This window comes from Chlorocebus sabaeus, chromosome 2, assembly GCF_047675955.1.
Source record: "Chlorocebus sabaeus isolate Y175 chromosome 2, mChlSab1.0.hap1, whole genome shotgun sequence".
NCBI classification, from domain to species: domain Eukaryota; kingdom Metazoa; phylum Chordata; class Mammalia; order Primates; family Cercopithecidae; genus Chlorocebus; species Chlorocebus sabaeus.
In genome coordinates, this window is record NC_132905.1 from 53,771,531 (window position 1) to 53,790,156 (window position 18,626).

The window sequence follows — 18,626 nt, forward strand, 5'->3', positions numbered from 1 at the left end:
GATCATGGTAGATGTTGGTATTATAGTTGCTGCTATCATTATGTGATTGGGGGTTTTTGTCTAATTTTATTCTTATGTTCTAGCTTAATGAAATGAAGTCTGGGAGGTTTAGGTTGGCCTCTATATATATTGTTTAAATTATACATATGGGCGCCAGGCACAGTGACTCACACCTGTAATCCCAGCACTTTGGGAGGTCGAGGCAGGTGGATCACCTCAGGCCAGGAGTTTGAGACCAGCCTGGCCAACATGGCAAAACCTTGTCTCTACTAAAAATACAAAAATTAGCTGAGCATGGTGGCACGCACCTGTAATCTCAGCTACTTGGGAGACTGAGGCATGAGAATCGTCTGAACCTGGGAGGCAGAGGTTGCAGTGAGCTGAGATTGTGCCACTGTACTCCAGCCTAGGGGAGAGACCGAGACTCTGTCTCCAATACATACATACACACATACATACATAAAACATATGGTTTGTTGTCAGGAGTAATTTTGGCTGTGAGTAACAGAAAGTTCAATTCACTGTGGCTTAACCAATAAAGATCTTTGTCCCCTAAAATGCAGCATCTGGAGGTGGAGGGCTATTGGTACTGGTTTGGTGTTCCTCACTGGCCACATGCCAACTTTATTTTGTTGGTCTCTTCCTTTATGTATGTATGGTATGGCCCCAAGAAGGCTGCTTCAGTTCCAGGGATCGTATCTGTGCTCAAAGTCAAAGAAGGGGAGAATACAGTGCTTGATATGCAATTAGGTAGAGAAATAACCTTCCCAGAACTGATCCTCATCCCTTGCAGACTTCTGCTTAGTCCCGTCAACTAGAAATGTGTTATAGTGTCACAGGCTCACTCCTAACTGCAAAGTAGTCTGAGAAAGTGGTCATTTACCTTTTCTTAGCTTCTATATTGGAGAAAGGTGAAGAAAAAGTGGGTCAGGAACGGGTGTTTTGTTGGTTAGCCAACAGCGCCTGCCATGGCCAGGAAATCAAGCAGTCTGACCCACATCAGACTATTTTAGAAGCCCTTAGTTCAATGATTGTCAAAATGTTTCCTGAACTAGCAGCATAAGAGTCAACTGGGAATTTAAGAAATGCCCATTCTAGGATTCTACCCTAGACCAACTGGATTAAAAAACTGGGGGGAAGGAGTAATGATCAGATGATTCTGATGCACGTTCACATTTGAGAGCCATTGCCTTAGCTATTGATGGCAGTGGTGGCCCATCTGGAGCAGCCACTGCCATCACGCTGGCTGCAGCAGGGAGGTGTGGCCAGGGCTGCACACTCTGTGGAGCTCCACAGAACAGGCTCCACAGAACAGGTAGGACCACCTGAGCACCTCCTGTTGCACACCTGCAGCGGCCCAAACCATGGCTACAGACCCTGGCATCCCTGCACTCTTGGGGGGCCTGGGAAGGCCCCCGCTCTGCTCTTGCAGGCTTAAAAATGCCTGCTCCCACTGCCTGGATTCTTCTTCCTGTTGTCAGCATTTGCTCTGACCTCAGAGCAAAGTCAGGGGCAAGCTTGGGCACTGTCACAGCCCGGCTGTGTGTGCACACACTCAGGGCAGTGCTGACACTCCACACTCCTGCTGCCTCGTCCCCCTCCAGACTTTGGGTGCTGACCAGCGTAGGAGGGAACCCGACGGACAGCTGAGGGCAGTTCAGTGCATGCAGGCCTGCAGATGCCCATTGGCACCTAAAGCCTGGGTGCCATGAACAGCAGCAGGAGAAAGACAGGTTCCTGGGAGGAAGTAAGTCCCTGATGAGGCCCCACCTTCAGGCCAGGGAGAGCCTGAAACCTGGATGCAAGGCTGCCAGTCCCATGCACTGGAGAGGGAACCTGTGGTGCCTTTTCTGGGCCTGCCCATGGACCAGTTGTCACATACTTCCTCTGCCCTGAGGCCCATAAAAGCCTCAGGCTCAGCCAGAGTTGAGCAGATGTCGGGATGACCAGCTGCAGAGAGGAATTACCCAATTCAAGGCCTTCTCTCTGCTGAAAGCTACAGAGGTCAGGATGACCTGCCTGCAGATAGGAGCTACCCACTCCAAGGCCTCCTTTCTGCTGAGAGTACAGAGACTACAGAGAGATGATGGGGAGATAACAGGACAACCTGCCTGCAGAGAGGAGCCACCCACTCTAGGACCTCCTCTCTGCTGAGAGCTGTGCAGACAACGAGACAACCAGCTGCAGAGAGGAGCTGCCCTCTCTTCTGACAGCTTGTCAGGATGACTTCCCTAGCAGAAAGGAACTACCCTCTCTGCTAGGAGCTGAACTCTTGTCAGGACACCCTGGATGTAGAAAGAAGCTTCCCACTGTGGGTTTCATCTGAGCTATTCTATCGCTCAATAAAGCTCCTCTTCATCTTGCTCATCCTCCACTTGTCTGCATACCTCATTCTTCCTGGTTGCAGGACAAGAACTCAGGACCCACCAAATGGCAAGGCTAAAAGAGCTGTAACACAAACAGGGTTGCGACATGCTCTTTGCTTGTCAAGTTGCAGGAAAAGAAAAAGAAAGAAGAGCTGCAGCCCATCAGGGAGCCCAGACCTGGGAGCTCCCTGAGCCAGGACTCTGACTTCCCCTTTGGGGCCCTGTAGTTTCTGGCACCTCCAAGTTTCCAGATGCCATCGTGTTCCCCAGAGTCAGCCATAGAAGTCACTTGTGATGTGCCTGGTCCAGCTGAAGCCTTGCAGAGAGCTGGTACCTGTGTTGGCACCTGGAGTTTCCTGACCTGCTGCAGCAGCCTGTATGTCTAACTGTGCACAGTGGCCAGACCCCATGCTCACTCACACACCCCTCACCATTCCATGCCTGACTCATCCTTGGCAGACATGGGACCCAGGCTGGTAGCGTGAGCCAAGAGCAGCCTGAGTGGGCAAAATGAGTGGGCCAGAGCAAAACTCGGGCAAAGGCACCACAGGTCACAGATGTTTCTAGCCAGAAAAGCTACAGCCCAAAGATCCTGTAACACTATTGCCCCAGAATCGTTTTCTGGCAATTTTTAGCTAGAAAGGTGAGAGCATGTTGTCTAGAAAAACATCAAATGATCACCTGTGGGCAGCGGGTATTTTAAATTACTCATGGTTCCTTTTGCCAGATTTAGTTGAGCTATCAAGCACCAGTTCTCAAACTAAAGCTTGATAATTACCTTGCTGGACCCTGCCCCTGAGTCTCTAATTCAGGAATTCTAGGATGAGACCTCCATAGTTACTTTTCTAATAATAACCAGGTGAGGCTGGTAATTTGCTGGTCCCAACTGTAACACTTGTGTGGGTTACAGGCCAGCAGCATCAACATTGTCAGGTGGTTTGTTGGAAATGCAGACTTTTCTGGTCTCATCCCACACCTGTTGAATCAGAATCTCTGGGAGTGGGGCCCAGCAATCTGTATTTTAACAAATTATTAAGGTAAATATGATGCACGCTAAAGGTTGAGAACAAGTATTCTAGATTAGTGCCTCTAAAACTTTCTTATATATGTGAGTTAACTATGGGTATTATTAAAAATGCAGATTCTAATTTAGTAGGTGTATTAGTCTGCTGGGGTTGCCAAAGACTGGGAAGCTTAAACAACAGAAATTTATTTTCTCACAGTTCTGGAGGCTGAATATCCGAAGTTAAGGTGTTGGCAGAGCTGATTTTTTCTTAGGCCTCTCTCCCTGGCTTGTAGAAGGCCTTCTCTACCCTCTGTCTTCACGTGGTCGTTCATTTGTGCATGTATACATCTGTCTACAAACTTCTTTGATTAGGACAGCAGTCATACTACATTACCCACCCCTCAGGACTTCATTTTCACTTAATTACCTGTTGAAATGTCTTATCTCCAAATATGGTCACATTTCAACGTACTTTAACATATAAATCTGGGGGCTGCAGGGACACAATTTAGCCCATAATGGTAGATATGAGGTGAAGTCTGAGATTCCGCATTTCCAATCAGCTCCCAGCTGATGCAAGGCTTCTGGTCTGTGGACCACACTTTGAGTGACAGTGACAAGATTCTACATCTCACACTGCCTGGGCAAGGACTGATCCAATCTCATTTAAGGAACTCTTTGTATAATTCATGCATTGACCATTTATCTTTTATACATCTTTACACTTTAATGCAGTACATAATATAATAAACCTTCCATTATCTAATGTTCTCCAAATTGATTCCTCCTGTAGTTCATATAATTCTTAATTCAATTGTCCTGGGGACTCTCCTTGAGCAATAGAAATTAGAATGTTGGACTGCAAGATCAGAATTCTAAGTAACTTTGACAAATTGGAGAACTGTTACATTATAAATGAAAAGGATAAAGTCCAATAGGGATAAGGGCAAGACAGTGCCCTTAGGTGTGAAAAAGAAAGGATACACCATGAGGAGACCTAAAAAGCACCCATGAAGTGGAAATCCAGAATCTCATCACTCAAGGTGAGAAATTATACTAACAATGAGCATCCAAGCAAGAAATTACAGAGCAGCAAGATAGCAAATGCCTCTTTGATAATGCAAAGCCCCAAGTTAAGAAGAAATATATAACCATGTATTAAAACGACTCAGCATGTTACTGATTTTTAAATATTATACTTAACGATAATTATGTTTGCATGGCTCTGAAACTGATTTTGACATTATTTTTTACTTAGGTTATACCTGCTATATACTTAATTTCCTTAGTCATTATGAAAATCAATGCCAGTTGCACACTATAATCATCTGGATGACTTAAAACCATCAGTGTCCAAGCCCACCTATATTAATTTCCTAGCGCTGATATAGCAAAGTACCACAAACTAGGTGGCTTAGAACAACAGAAATTTCTTGTTTCACAGTCCTGAAGGCTAGACATCTAAAATCAAGATGTTGAATGCTCCCTCTTAAACCTGTAGCAGAACCTTCCTTGCCTATTTTGACTTCTGGTAGCTCCAGGCATTCCTTGAATTGTGATGGCATAATGCCAATCTAATTTTTACATGGTGTTCCCCCTGTGTCTCTCCACATTGCCTTCCTTCTGTGCATGTCTGCATCTGTGTTCAAATGTTCACTTTTAATAGGGGCACTAGTCATATTGGATTAGGATCTACTCTCATGATCTCATTTGTGCTTGATTCCTTTATAAAGATGCTATTTCCAAATAAAGTGACATTCTGGGAGTATTAAGGCTTAGGACTTCAACATATCTTTTTTTTTTTTTTTCTTGAGTCAGGGTCTCCATCTGTCACCCAGGCTGGAGTGCAGTGGCATGAACACAGCTCGCTGCAGCCTCAGCCTCCCATGTAGCTCTGACCACAGACATGTGCTACCATGCCTAGCTAATATTTTGATTTTTTGTGGAGATGACGTCTCACTGTGTTGCCCAGACTGGTCTCAAACTCCTGGCTTCAAGTGATCCTCCTGCCTGGACCTCTCAAAAGTGCAGGGATTACAGGTGTGAGCCACCACACCCAGCCAGGACTACTTCAATGTATCTTTTTGGAGGACACAATTCAGCCATAACACCACTCCTGAACAATTATATCAGAGTTTCTAGGGTGAAGCCCAGATATCAGTATTTTGTAAGTGCCCCAGAGATTCTAATACTCTGCTAGGGCTAAGAACCACTAGCCTGGGAGATGGTCTGCAGCAGCCACTGTCATCAAGGAAAGCCACTGGCACTGATGGTAGCTTAGGTGAATGTGGAGTAGGGCTTAATCCACCATGTCAGAATTTTAGCTGAAGCTCCAAAGCTGAGGCAATAGATGATAAATTATGTACATTCTAGAGTGGTGGTTTTCAATCTTAGATGCACACTGCAATAAAGCAGAGCTTTAAAAGGGCACTGAGGCCTGGGTGCATCCCCAGAGATTCACATGTAATCAGTCTGCGGTGAGACTTGAGCATGGAGAATTTTTAAAGTTCCCCAGGACCTATGCAGTCAGGATGAGAATCACTGTTTATAAAGAAAAATTTGCCACTGGCCCTCTAGACTGAGACAAGAATGCAGGGCTCCCAGCCTGACTTAGACTTCACTCTTCCCACCCACCAGCTTACCTTTTTAACATGTTATCTTACACTATCCAACTGAAGCTCGTTCAATATTCTTTCCATTTCTCATATACAAGTGAACAAACCTTTCTCATCTTTAAAAACAGGATGATCCTGTAACCCTACTTCCCAATAAATTACCCTCTCTCTTCTCACTGTCAGGCAAAGCTTCCTGAAATATTATTCTAAACCCATCTTTGTCAAGTTTTCACATCCCAGGTGCCTCATAAGACTCTAAAACAGCTTCTGCCCTGACCATTTCCTTGAATCTGAACTTGCCAAGGTCACCAACAGCCTCCTCTTGCCAAATAACAAAAGACACAGTCAGTCATCATCTTACTGGAGCTCTGCTATATTCAAGACATTTGCCCACTCCTTCCCTCACATGTGCTGTTCTTCTTCTAACTTCTATTGAGCCATTCCTTTCATTTTCCTTTGTGGGATCCTCTTGGTCACTTGTCTATTAGTTACATTTTGGTGTCCATCTTAGGCTTATTTTTGTCTCATTGTGGATTCGGTTGAAGCATGCAAAATTATGTTTTGCATAGGCCAAAAGTGGTTAAATGTTGGTCATATCATATGGTTTAACCTGATGTCCTATCCCATTAATTGTTAACCACACCACCCATGGCTGTAGCTACTGCCTGTATGATGGGCTGATACTCAGATGGGTAGTTAAAATACTACCATGTTTCCTACCCATGGGTGAGTAGCCGTTGCCCATTGTCCTCCTTCCATCAGAGCCATCCCACTGCTCTAACTGCCCTGTCCCTTTCCTGGGACTCCTGACATCTCTCAATGACCTAGTATCTAAATGGAAGATGCCTGGCTTAACAGGGGTCCTCTGGGGCCCTGGTTCAAGGTTATAGACAGTATCTGTTTTGATTGGTCCGTGTCTATGTTGTGTTGATTGTTAAATATTTTTGTGTTACCCCTGTCTGTATATTCATGATTTCCCAATGTATCTATTCAACTCAAACATCTTTTCTTAGCCTCAGACCCATATTGTCATTTGGCTCTTCCTACTTTGTTCTCATATAGACACATCAGAGTCAATATGCTTAAGATGAAACTCATCAAATCTCTTCTTAGTAATAACTTTTACTTTGGTGTCCCCAGTGATCTACATCTCCAGGCATCCACACCCTTGTGTAGTCCTCTCTCACACTGACTCTGCCCTTGGCCATGGGACTTGCTTTGGCCAATGGGCATTATTAAATGTGATAGAAATTGAGGCTTAATAAGAGCTTGTTTTCCTGGAATGCTTGCTCCTGGAGACTGCTCCCAGACTATAAATAAGCTTAGACAAGACTTCTGCGTGATAGGACCACAATGAGAGGGTGAGGCACTGGGCAGGAGCCTGGTGGCCCCAGAGGACATAGCACATCTTCACTCCACCGTGTCCAAATGCCTGGGCTACAGAATGATGAAAAGTAGAATAGTGATTTTAAGCTTTAGTATTAGGGTTCTGCAAAGAAACAGAACCAATAAGAGGTATATAAATATAGAAAGAGACTTATTATAAGGAATTGGTTCATGTGACTATGGAGACTGAGATGGCTCAAGGTCTCCAGGCTGACCTGGCAAGCTGGAGACACAGGAAAGGCAATGGTATAGTTCTGATCTGAGCCCAAGGCCTGAGAATCAGCAGAACAGATTAGGCAGAACTGATGGTATAAGCTCCAGTCTGAAGGCTAACAGGCCCAAAACCCAGCAATATCCACTGTTTCAGTCTGAATTTGAAGGTAGAAAAAAGTTGATGATTCAGTTCAAAGACTCTCAGACACTAGGAATTCTCTTTTACTTGAGGAAGGGTTAGAATTTGTTCTATTCTGGCCTTCAGCTGATTGGATGAGGCCCGACCACATTAGGGAGAGCAATCTGCTTTACTCAGCCTGCTGATTTAAATGTGAATCTCATCTAAAAACACCCTCACAGAAACACCTAGAATAATGTTTGACCAAATATCTGGGTGTCCCATGGACCAGTCAAGTTGACACAAAAGACTCACCATCTTAGCTTCTAAGCTCTTTGGTGGTTTGTTATGCATCAGTAGATGACGGAAAAACATGAACTCCTTATAATATGATACAATACAATGCTGATGTGTATAATACAGACTCATGCCTTGACTCACTTTAAGAAATGACATTCACCTACTAGCCAGTCCAAAATCTAATACATTACCCACTTTAAGAAATGGCATTCACCTAGTACTCAGTCCAAAATCTAAGACTCTCCTAGACTCATAGTTTCCCTTCATTTGTACTTGGTCACCAATAGTGTTTAATTTTACCTCCTGATTATTTTCAAAAGACTCTTTGAAACTGCCACTGCCCTTTGTAGGACTATCACTGTCTTTGATAGGACAGAGATGGCAAATACTTGCTGGCGTGCTATCACTCCTCCCTTCAATGGCCATGGTGAACATAGCCAATCCATCAGGGCCTGTGTTCAGCTCACCGGGAAAGTAGCCACATAATTCTCCTCAACACCCCACTCTAGGCATTTACTACAAATCAATCACACAGTGTGCAACTTATTTGCTATCCCTGTCCCAGACCCTCCTGATTTATCACCTGTATTAAGGCAAAAGCCACTTCGCTGGTTGCACCAACCTCCCCTATTACAACTGGAGTCAATTTATCTTCCACCTTTTTAGAAGAATTACCAAATTAATCTTTCTAACATGCATTTAGAGTTTTCCAGGTTGCCAAATTGTGCTCACCTTGGGACTCAAGAGGTGTTTAGGTGCATGGTAGTTAGATTGATTGCAAAGCTAGCTCTAATTCTCTATCCTTATCTACCTCTATGTCCTTTGTGATGTGGTTTTGTGGTTTCTCTCATTAAGAGATAGTCTATTCCCCCCTCTTTTCAATCTGGGAGGGCCTGGTAACTTTCTCTGAACTACAGAAGTGACATTGTGGAGATTCTGAGCCTAGGTTTTAAGAGGCTTTGAGCACTTCTGTCTCTCGGAACCCTGTTACAGGCATGAGAGCAAACCCAGCCTAGCCTGCTCAAGGATGAGACATGGAGTGGAGCCAGTTTTGTTAAGCTACGCTCCCTAGAGACGCCACAAAGCTGCCTAAGCACCCATAGCTGACCACACATAGACTTGTGAGCCACAGACCTCCAGCAGCCAGAAGGACTCATGTGGTTATAAGATTGTCACACTATGTTCCATGGCCATAGGTAACTGATACAAAGTTTATATTAAGGATTTGCGAAGTAGGCCCACCACAGCTCTACTTGGACAAAAAACTAAAAAACAGATGCAAAAGAAGTCATGAACTGGTCAAAGAGACAGATGCAAAAGCTGACATAATCGATAGGTGGCTATTACAGAAAAACCTTTGCAAGGCTATAAGAACACAAGGGGGGCACCTGCTGATGCCACAACAATGCAGCCAGCACTTTCATCACCGGTGAAAGACAAAGCCTGCATCAGCACCTGAGTACCCCCAGAATCTTCAAAGGGCTTTGGCCAGCATCAGCGGCCTGAGCAGCTGACATCCCTGCAGGGAACTGACGCACGGAAAATGGTAGTCACCACATGCTAGGGAATAAGACTGTGATGGTGAGAACGTTTGTGTTGCTGCCAGGGGACTGTCAGAAATAAAAAAAGACACCTTGAAAGGTCCTGCCAGAGAGAGAATACCTTGTGATAATACATATTTAATTTTTTACTCTAACTTACCCCACAACCTGCTGTGGACCTAGGAAAATAATGTATAAAAGTCTATTTATAATTGTTCAAAAATTATTTCCTTTGCCCTTAAAAAAAAAAAAAAAAAAACTAGTTAAGACTGAAATACAAATTTATTCCTCTTTCACCTCACATGTGTTCACACACAATTTCCACCTGCATCATTTCTACTCATTTCTACTTTTTTTTTTTTTTTTTTTTTTTTTTTTTTTTTTTTTTTTACTTTCCCAGCACCTCTGAGATCGTATGGTTTCTTATTACCTACCATATCAGCTGGAGAGGTGAATCCCTCTTTTTCCAAAACAGCATCTCACAGTCCCCATAGTTTCCTTCCCCACAAGACACATGACTTTATGCAAAAAAAAAAATAGCAGCTACTTTTCTGTTATTCAAGCTACCATGTAAACAAGGGGAACGTGGTTTCTGCTCTCCAGCAGCAGCAGGAAAATTGAACTTGTAGTAGAATGAAACAAAAATGTCCACAAATTCTTTGTCCTGCCTATAAAGGTAAAGTCTTCTTCTGCATCCTTCAATCAGTGTTTGGACATAACCTTTGCTTTGGCCAACACAACTTCAGCAGCAAATGAGAGAAGAGGCTTGAAATGTGCTTGCACATTTTTCTGTGTGCTGGAAGTCTGAGACAATTTGGAGGAGCTCAAGCTTGCCTGCTGAAGGAGCTAAATGGAGAAAAACCAAAGCCCCCAACCTTTGTTCTGCAAACCACCAGACGTGTGAGTGAGGTCATCTGAGCCCCTCCAGCTCTGGCTAAGCTGCCAGAGGGGCAGCAGCTCCATGAGTGAGCCTGGGCAAGACCAGCTGAAGAATGGTCTGGTTTAGTCCAGCCCATGAAAGGATGAGCAAATAAATGCTGTTGGTTTCAGCTATTATGTTTATGGATAGTTTATGAAGCAAAAGCTAATGGATGTGTCACTAAAAATAAGGTATACAAAGTCAGAAGCATATGGTGCAGTGGGAAGTCCTACCACCTCCTCATACAGAATGGGCTTTCCAAACCACAGCAAATTGCAGAGGGGATAGGAGCAGCGTTTGTTTCTCTCTCCATCATCAGAATCTTATTTTAAAAGCCCACAGGGGAATGAAGATGCAATAAACAACAAAAATACAAAATAAAATGAGAGCAGAAGTTTCTTTCAAATCTTAGAAAATGGAATAGGTATATTTTTTGAGAAGAGCAGTTAAGGTTCTGTAAACTATAGAACTATTTATGTTTTCATAAGCTGTTTGGTTTAGAGAAACTCCTATTTCAATTTATGTTTCACCTCTAACAAGTGCATGTTACAAGTGGATTTTTCAGAATACGATATGTATACTGGTCATTTTTTGGTCACCTTTTCCACATATTATACAAATATTTACCCACATTTCACTGCTTTTTCACCTGTAACCTATTATTTTTCCTTAAAGCATTCAAAATGCCTTTTGAATGAAGACTTGATATATATGAAATTTACTTATTGATTTGTTCATTTTGATTTTAAAGCAAACTTTAAATTCAGTTGATTGCAATGACCAAGCTTTTTTGTTTTCCCTCTATACCTTATTCCACATGGCAATGAATGGAATCATGGCAAGACAGGAGGAAGTGGAAAATAGAGGTGATAAAACATTTTGCAATTTTCCAAGTGCTAGAGATAATCTAAGATACGTACATTTTCTATTGAAATAGTTTCCCCCATAACAATATACACTCTTATTAAAACCGTATTTTTGCTGACAGAGCCCAGAGTTGCTTCACTCAGCATCCCACATATAGGAAAAAAGAAAAACCCTCACTGCTATGATATGAATATACTTTGATTTTCTTGATCTCTTACTTTTTCTTTTTTCTTTTAGAGCTCTGCATTCTTCCTTGACACTTCCAAATGACTCTGGGACTGACTGCATTTGAACCAAGTTATTTGAATTTTGATCTATACCTTTAATAAGGCACATTGTTTTGAATACATTAGTTTGAATAGTAGAGCCAATTGACTATTTTTTTTTAATGTGAGTAAAGAAATTAATGGGATTTAGAGATTAGTTTGAATATCTTCTTTTATGTGACCTAGATAATATGGAGTCTTATTATTACTGCATTCCTAATAATAAAGCATGTAGTGTTTTCCAATGAGTTAAAACAATAGCTGTATAAATATAAAACATATTACTCATATCTGTTGTGTACTTAGCTGTCTATTATTAATATTAATCATCTCTGCTTTCTTCCAGGGAGCTTAAAGTCCCATATATTTTACAATCAAAACTGTCAAGAATTATAACACTACTCTATGTGATCTCTATAAAAGGAGATATAAATGTCAATCAAAAGGGCCATTGGTTGCTTCATTTATATTCAAAGTGCTTCTGCCCATAAATTACATTAATGTTTATATTATTTTTACATAGTCTTGGATGAACTTGAAAGCATGCCAAGTCCCTTCATTCTTGTAACCTCTGCTTGAGAAGGAAGCAACCCAGGCAGGGCCTTAGGATCTCCTTTGCCCTATACACTCCCTAGACATGGAGAAGTGGCCACACTCTGCCTGTCTCCAGGTAGTCTCAGATTCAGTGCCCTCATAGAGGAACGTGATGGTGACTCTGCATGTGAAATTGACGCAAGGAGTGCATCCGTGTAAACCAAGTTAAAGCTGTTCGGCAAGGCCATGGTTCTTATTTCATTTTACTTTTGCCGGGGGAAAAGCTTTGTCGAATGCTAAATACATTGAAATGTCATCATAAGACCATCTCAGAACAGACTCTTTTTTAACTTCTAGGATGATGATGGCATCCAGGGCATTCCACCCTGATTCCAACTTGTGTTCTTTAGTAAATCATATTTAAATGAAATTCAAGAACACCTCCAATTTAGAGCGGCCTTGATTAATCCATTTTGAAATGTCACTACTGTACTCCAAGCACCTTCAGAGAATGTGCTAACAAGCACAAGGTGATGACTCCCTGTTTAAAGAATGATGCTGAAATAAGAAAGGTCGTTCCTCAAGGAGAGCAAAATTACCCAACCAATTGCACAACAATATTTGATGCAATTGCCTTCCTCCTTTCTTCCCATTTTCTAAGGTATCTATTACTTGAATTGTGAACATTGAACCAGACTGGGGGAAAGCCACCTTCCCACTGACTTACAGGTCAACCCCTTCAGACAACAGACAACGGCAGGAACATCAAGGGGACACCCACAGGTTTACTGCCAGAGTTGTGTCTTGTCTCCTGGGCATCCCCTGAGATTTTCTTCTGTCTGTTCTTCTAACTTCCTGGCTCTAATCAGAAGCAGGAGAAGTACTTCTAGAGCAGAATTTAATAGTGTCCATATTGGCTGGCACTGTAACTTTGTAGATGGGGCAAGAGGATGCATTACCAATAAGTGACTATGAATGGAATGCTGCGGGCCTATTATTGATTTTTTTCCAGATTGAGAAATGGTTGCTTCAAACTGCTATATTTAGTGAATCACTAATTAAATAATCTTATAGGCTCTGTGTACCTGGTAGTGTGCTAGGTACCCAAGGACCAAAGAAAATGTGGAAAATGGCCACTACTATTTCTTGTCTTATGAGGGCAGAAGTTCATTAACTCACTCAGGCAAGTATTGATTTTGTTCCCACTATGTGCCAGACACTCTCCTGGCTCTGGGAAAAGAGCAATGAGTAGGTTGGGCATGGTGGCTCAAGCCTGTAATCCCAGCACTTTGGGAGGCCAAGGTGAGAAGATCACTTGAGGTCAGCAGTTCGAGACCAGCCTAGCCAACATGGTGAAACCCCATCTCTACTAAAAATACAAAATTAGCTGGACATGGTGGCATGCACCTGTAATCCAGCTACTTGGGAAGCTGAGGCAGGAGAACTGCTTGAACCTGGGAAGCAGAGGTTGCAGTGAGCTGAGATCATGCCATTGCACTCCAGCCTGGGCATGCACCTGTAATCCAGCTACTCAGGGAAGCTGAGGCAGGAGAATTGCTTGAACCTGGGAAGCAGAGGTTGCAGTCAGCTGAGATCGTGCCATTGCACTCCAGCCTGGGCAAAAGGAGCAAAACTCCATCTCAAAAATATAAATAAATAAATAAATAAATAAATAAATAAATAAATAAAATGAGCAATGAATAAAACAGACAAAGGCCCTTACCTTCACGGAAGTTTACAATTTAATGGAGGACGCAGTAAAAACCAGAATAAATGAGTAAAATGTACAGTATGTAGATAGCGCTGAAAGGGGTTAGGAAGCAGAATGGGTTTTAGTTTTTGTCCAGGGAAGACCTGCCAGAGAAGAAAATATTTGGGTAAAGATGTAAAGGAAATTAGGAGTGAGTCACATCACATGCATACCTAGACAAAGAGGAAGCACTGGCAGGAAACATGCCTGAGGTAAGAGCTGCAGCCACAGGTTTCGCATTCCTAAAACAGCCACCACATTTCCCATCCCACGTGACCTTTAGAGCTTTGCCATCCCCCACCCCTGTCAAGAGATGAAGTCCATGTCCCCTGTCCTGGAACCTGGACAGGCCCTTGATTGTCTGGACTGGTAGAGAATGGCAAGTATGACAGAAGGGATGCTATGTGACTTCCAGCTAGGTTGTCAAAGGCAGTACAGCTTGTGTGCAAATCTCTTTCTTGGAAGACTCATCTTTGGAACACAGCATCCATGCTGTGAGGAAGCCTAGGCTGCACAGAGGCCACATGGACAGGGATTGGGCTGAGCCTCCAGCTGACAGCCTGCAGCCATGGGAATGAGCCAACTCTTAAGCAGATCCTCCAGCCTCCAGCTGAGCCCCTCAGCTGACACCGTGTACAGCAGCAATGAGGGACCTCTGATCAAATTGCAGAGTTGTGAACAAAACAAATGATTGCTGTTGTTTTAAACCACCATGTCTTGGGGGTGGTCATAGCACTACGTAATTAAAACAAGCAAAGAAGATGCTGTGGCTAGAAGGAGCTAGGTTAAGAGACAGTGGGAGGAGAGGAGCAGGCCAGATCCTGGAGGGCTTTACGGACCATCAGAGATACTTTGGCTTTCACTCTAATGGCAAAGCCCCTAGACCAACAGTTAAATGCTGCTCACTCTCCAGGTCCTGGGCATCATTAAGAGGACAGCCTCCAGGGGCAACAAGTCCTTAAACAGCCTTGGGCAGAAGCTTTTTCCAATAGAAGGAGTCTTCCTTCTACCTCCCATGAGCACCATTTTGTACTCATGGTGACACACTCACACACCGATCTGACCAGTCCTTTCCCTGTCACAAAACTAATATTTTCCTCCACAGTAAGCACTAAGAATTCCAAGAACATGCTGGCCTCCTGGGTTACGGAGACTTCTCAGCATCCTGCCTTTTTACGTTTCAGCCACTGTAGACTTGTAAATGCCCAAATAAGGTGAGAGAAAGGGGACTTTCTGTGTAGGCTTTAGACTTCATTTTCCCTCTGGCTTGAGAAGTCTCTCATTTGCTGACTTTTAAGGACTACAGCATGGCCCATCTGTCACAGAGACATTTGCTTCATTGTGTGGGAGGACAGGCAAATGCAGTCCCAGAAACAAAGTGTTTTTCGATGCTGAGAGACTCAGAAAGAGGAACATTAAAAGAATCCATCATTGCCAAGGTTTTAAACAGGTTAACGCATCCATGTGAGGTGCAGTATCAGCTCCCACCTGGAGCTAAGTTTATAAAAGTGCTCATTTTGGGAGTTCGTACAACCGGATAGCCTCCAGATAAGAGGGCAAGGACAACCCCAGCAATGATGGCGTTGAAGGTGAGTCTAGAGGTGAATGGGCCACTGTGCTCTTCCCTGATCCTCAGAGTCACAGAAGGTTAGGGTCCTGTCCAGTTGCCCCTGGGGACAACTCCAGGGCTTTGTGATGGAGGTCTAGGATTACCCAAAACAAGCATTTCAGCACTCAGGTTTTCACTTTGAGGGAACTACAAACAGCAATACATTTCCAAATGCTACATTATGTCCCTGGGCAGATTTAAAGAGAACATTTGGGTAGGTGGATTAGCAACAGGATTTGATGAAATATCCTTTAGACTTAGCCAGTTAGGAAGAAATAAACACTTCTGTTCTTGTTGTTTTGTTTTGTTTTAACAAACCCCAGATCATAGATAGGGTGGCAATGTGCTGAACACCGATTCTGGAAAATGTCACATGGAGTCGTCTTGGAACCTCAACATTCTCAAATGCGTTGATATGAAAGAGGGTCGTTCAGGCTCTGAAAGGAATGCTGGACAAATAGAATAATGGCTTGCTTTCACGTTTTGGCTTTGTTTTCCTAGAATTGAAGTCATGTGGTTTCATCAGAGAGATGCTAAGCCTTTCTTAAGAGAATGCTGTCAGAGAAAGTAAAAACTAGAGGGTTCCCTTCAGATCTTCTCAGTTGATAGATGAGGACACTAAGCCTCAGAATGGTTACACAACTTACCCAAGACCCTCAGCCGCCTGGGGGCCACTAATCATGCAGGTTATGTCCTAGGATTGGGGGCTGTTAACACTGTTTACTGCAGCTGCTGATAGCATGAGTCAGTTACTCACATCATCAACAGCAGCACTGGCAGGAGAAGTCGCTCAGTAATGATGGTAGCGGACTTCCAAAACATGCCTTAGGTACTTGATGGTAGGACTATGTCTTGTTTCCTCTTAAATTCCCAATGTGTAGCAAATTGCTTTCTGTATAACAGGGCTAATTTTAAACAGATAAATGTACATATGCTGGATTCCAAACACACTTGAAATATTGAATTGTTTGTTCTTTCTTATTGCTGAAATGCCAATATATTAAATAGTTACAGAGGTTATGGAGCATCTTCTATGGGCGACGTACTGCGGATACAGCAGTGAGTAAAGCAGATGAATCCCCTGGCCTCATGGAGCTGATCCTATAGTAACTGTGTCCAGCAATAGCTGAACACTCAAAATAGCAAAACTGACTCAAGCCACCACACTCACAGGCCCAGCAGATGAAGCAACTTTACATACCTAAAGTCAGGCAGCTATTTCCAACAGAATGGTGTCAGCAGGGTCAGATACGTTATGCAGTTGTTCAGCACTCAGAAGGGTTGATGTGGCCAAAATAGTCTCTGGAGACCCAAAAACATCTGATCATTTTCATGAGGATACGGTAAGACTTAAAAATCAGAGAGGAGAGGAGATCCTCCTCAGAGGGTGGAGTAAGAGAGAGGAACATGAGAGCACATATGAAGGACCAGGTACGATAACCCCAAGCCAGTTTAGGCCCTCTGTAGGCCTTATGTAGGAGAAATACGGTCAGATGGTGGAGGTATCAATTATGGAAAAAAACATCTTCTTGTTGTTGTTGTTTTGAGATGGAGTCTAGCTCTGTCGCCCAGGCTGGAGTGCAGTGGTGCAATCTCAGCTCACTGCAACCTCTGCCTCCCAGGTTCAAGCAATTCTCTGTCTCAGCCTCCCGGGTAGCTGAGATTACAGGTGCCCACCACCATGCCCAGCTAATTTCTGTATTTTTAGTAGAGACAGAGTTCCGTATCTTGGCCAGGCTGGTCTTGAACTCCTGACCTCGTGATCCACCTTCCTTGGCCTACCAAAGTGCTGGGATTACAGGCGTGAGCCACCGCACCCAGCCAAAACAACATCTTTAATACAATATTTACTTTGAGAAATAGTGGGAAAGTGGATGGTAGCTGTAAACTCTCTCTTGATGCATTTACGTGCAGATTGAAGACATTCTAGGGAACACTCACCCATTACCCTTCCATCCTCCTCAGAGCAATGCCTCTTCAGGTGAGGAAACCCACTGAAATACAGTAAGGCTCTTCTGATAGGGGTTGTCAAATATGAGACAGTAAACGTGCATAAACACGTTCCCAGAACATAATCCACCCGTTAATATTTCACATTAACACTCCATAGTTAATACTTCAGAAAATAAATTTTAAGTGTGTACTTCCACTTTGTCCCTCTATCTGTGGATCTACTCCCTGTAAATTGAGACCAGAGCACAAACATAATAAAACTGAGTTAGACTTTTAAAAAATACAGATATTTACTTATTTTATATACTTGTGTCTATGCCATGGTTATAGGTCAAATTTTAAGTATTTCTCATAATGGAGGAGTGTGTATGGAGCAGGGTGGGGAGACAATGAACTGAGTTGTGAATTAAATGTCTACATTTTAAATTAATCACTTTGATAACCGCAAAGTTAATGGTTAGGTTTAAGTGATCAATTGATTGCACTGTTGGCCTTAATTATTGGCCTCCCTCTAGCAATGACATTGGCCCTCTGACTTTGGCATCTCTTCCTTCTCTGACTCTGGGCTAGCCTTTTGACTTGCTTTGACCAACAAAATATGATGGAAATGAAGACCTGCCAGTTCTAAGCCTAGGACTTAAGACACGTTGTGTACTTCTGTTCTGTATCTCGGAACCCCACGCTGGGCTAACCTAGAGGTTGAGAGATCCCATGAAGCAGAGTCTCTCCAGATCTAGTATCTCACCTAGATCGATTAGCAACCAGCTGTGAGAACCTAGCCAACATCTCTCCAGTCCACGCTGACCATCCATCTATCTAATCTACAGCTGAACTCAGATGCATGAGTAAGCCCGACCCAGCCCAGAAACACTATCCAGCTGACACTTAGCCTCATGAGTAATAAATGCAGGTGTTTTAATCCACTGAGATTTGGGCGATTTTTTTGCATCACAACAGTTAACTGATACAGAGTAAATCCTGGCTGTACATCACAGCATCCTAGGAATTTTAAAATATTTTAATGCCTGCCCCATTTCCTCCCTACCCCAAGATTCTATTTAATCACCTGGGTACTGTTTTGTCCTGTTTAAGTTTCCCAGGTGATTCTAATGTGCAGCCAGAGTGAAAAACCTCCTGGACTAGAAATTCCCCCCTGACTCCTCCAAATATTAAAATTCTAGGT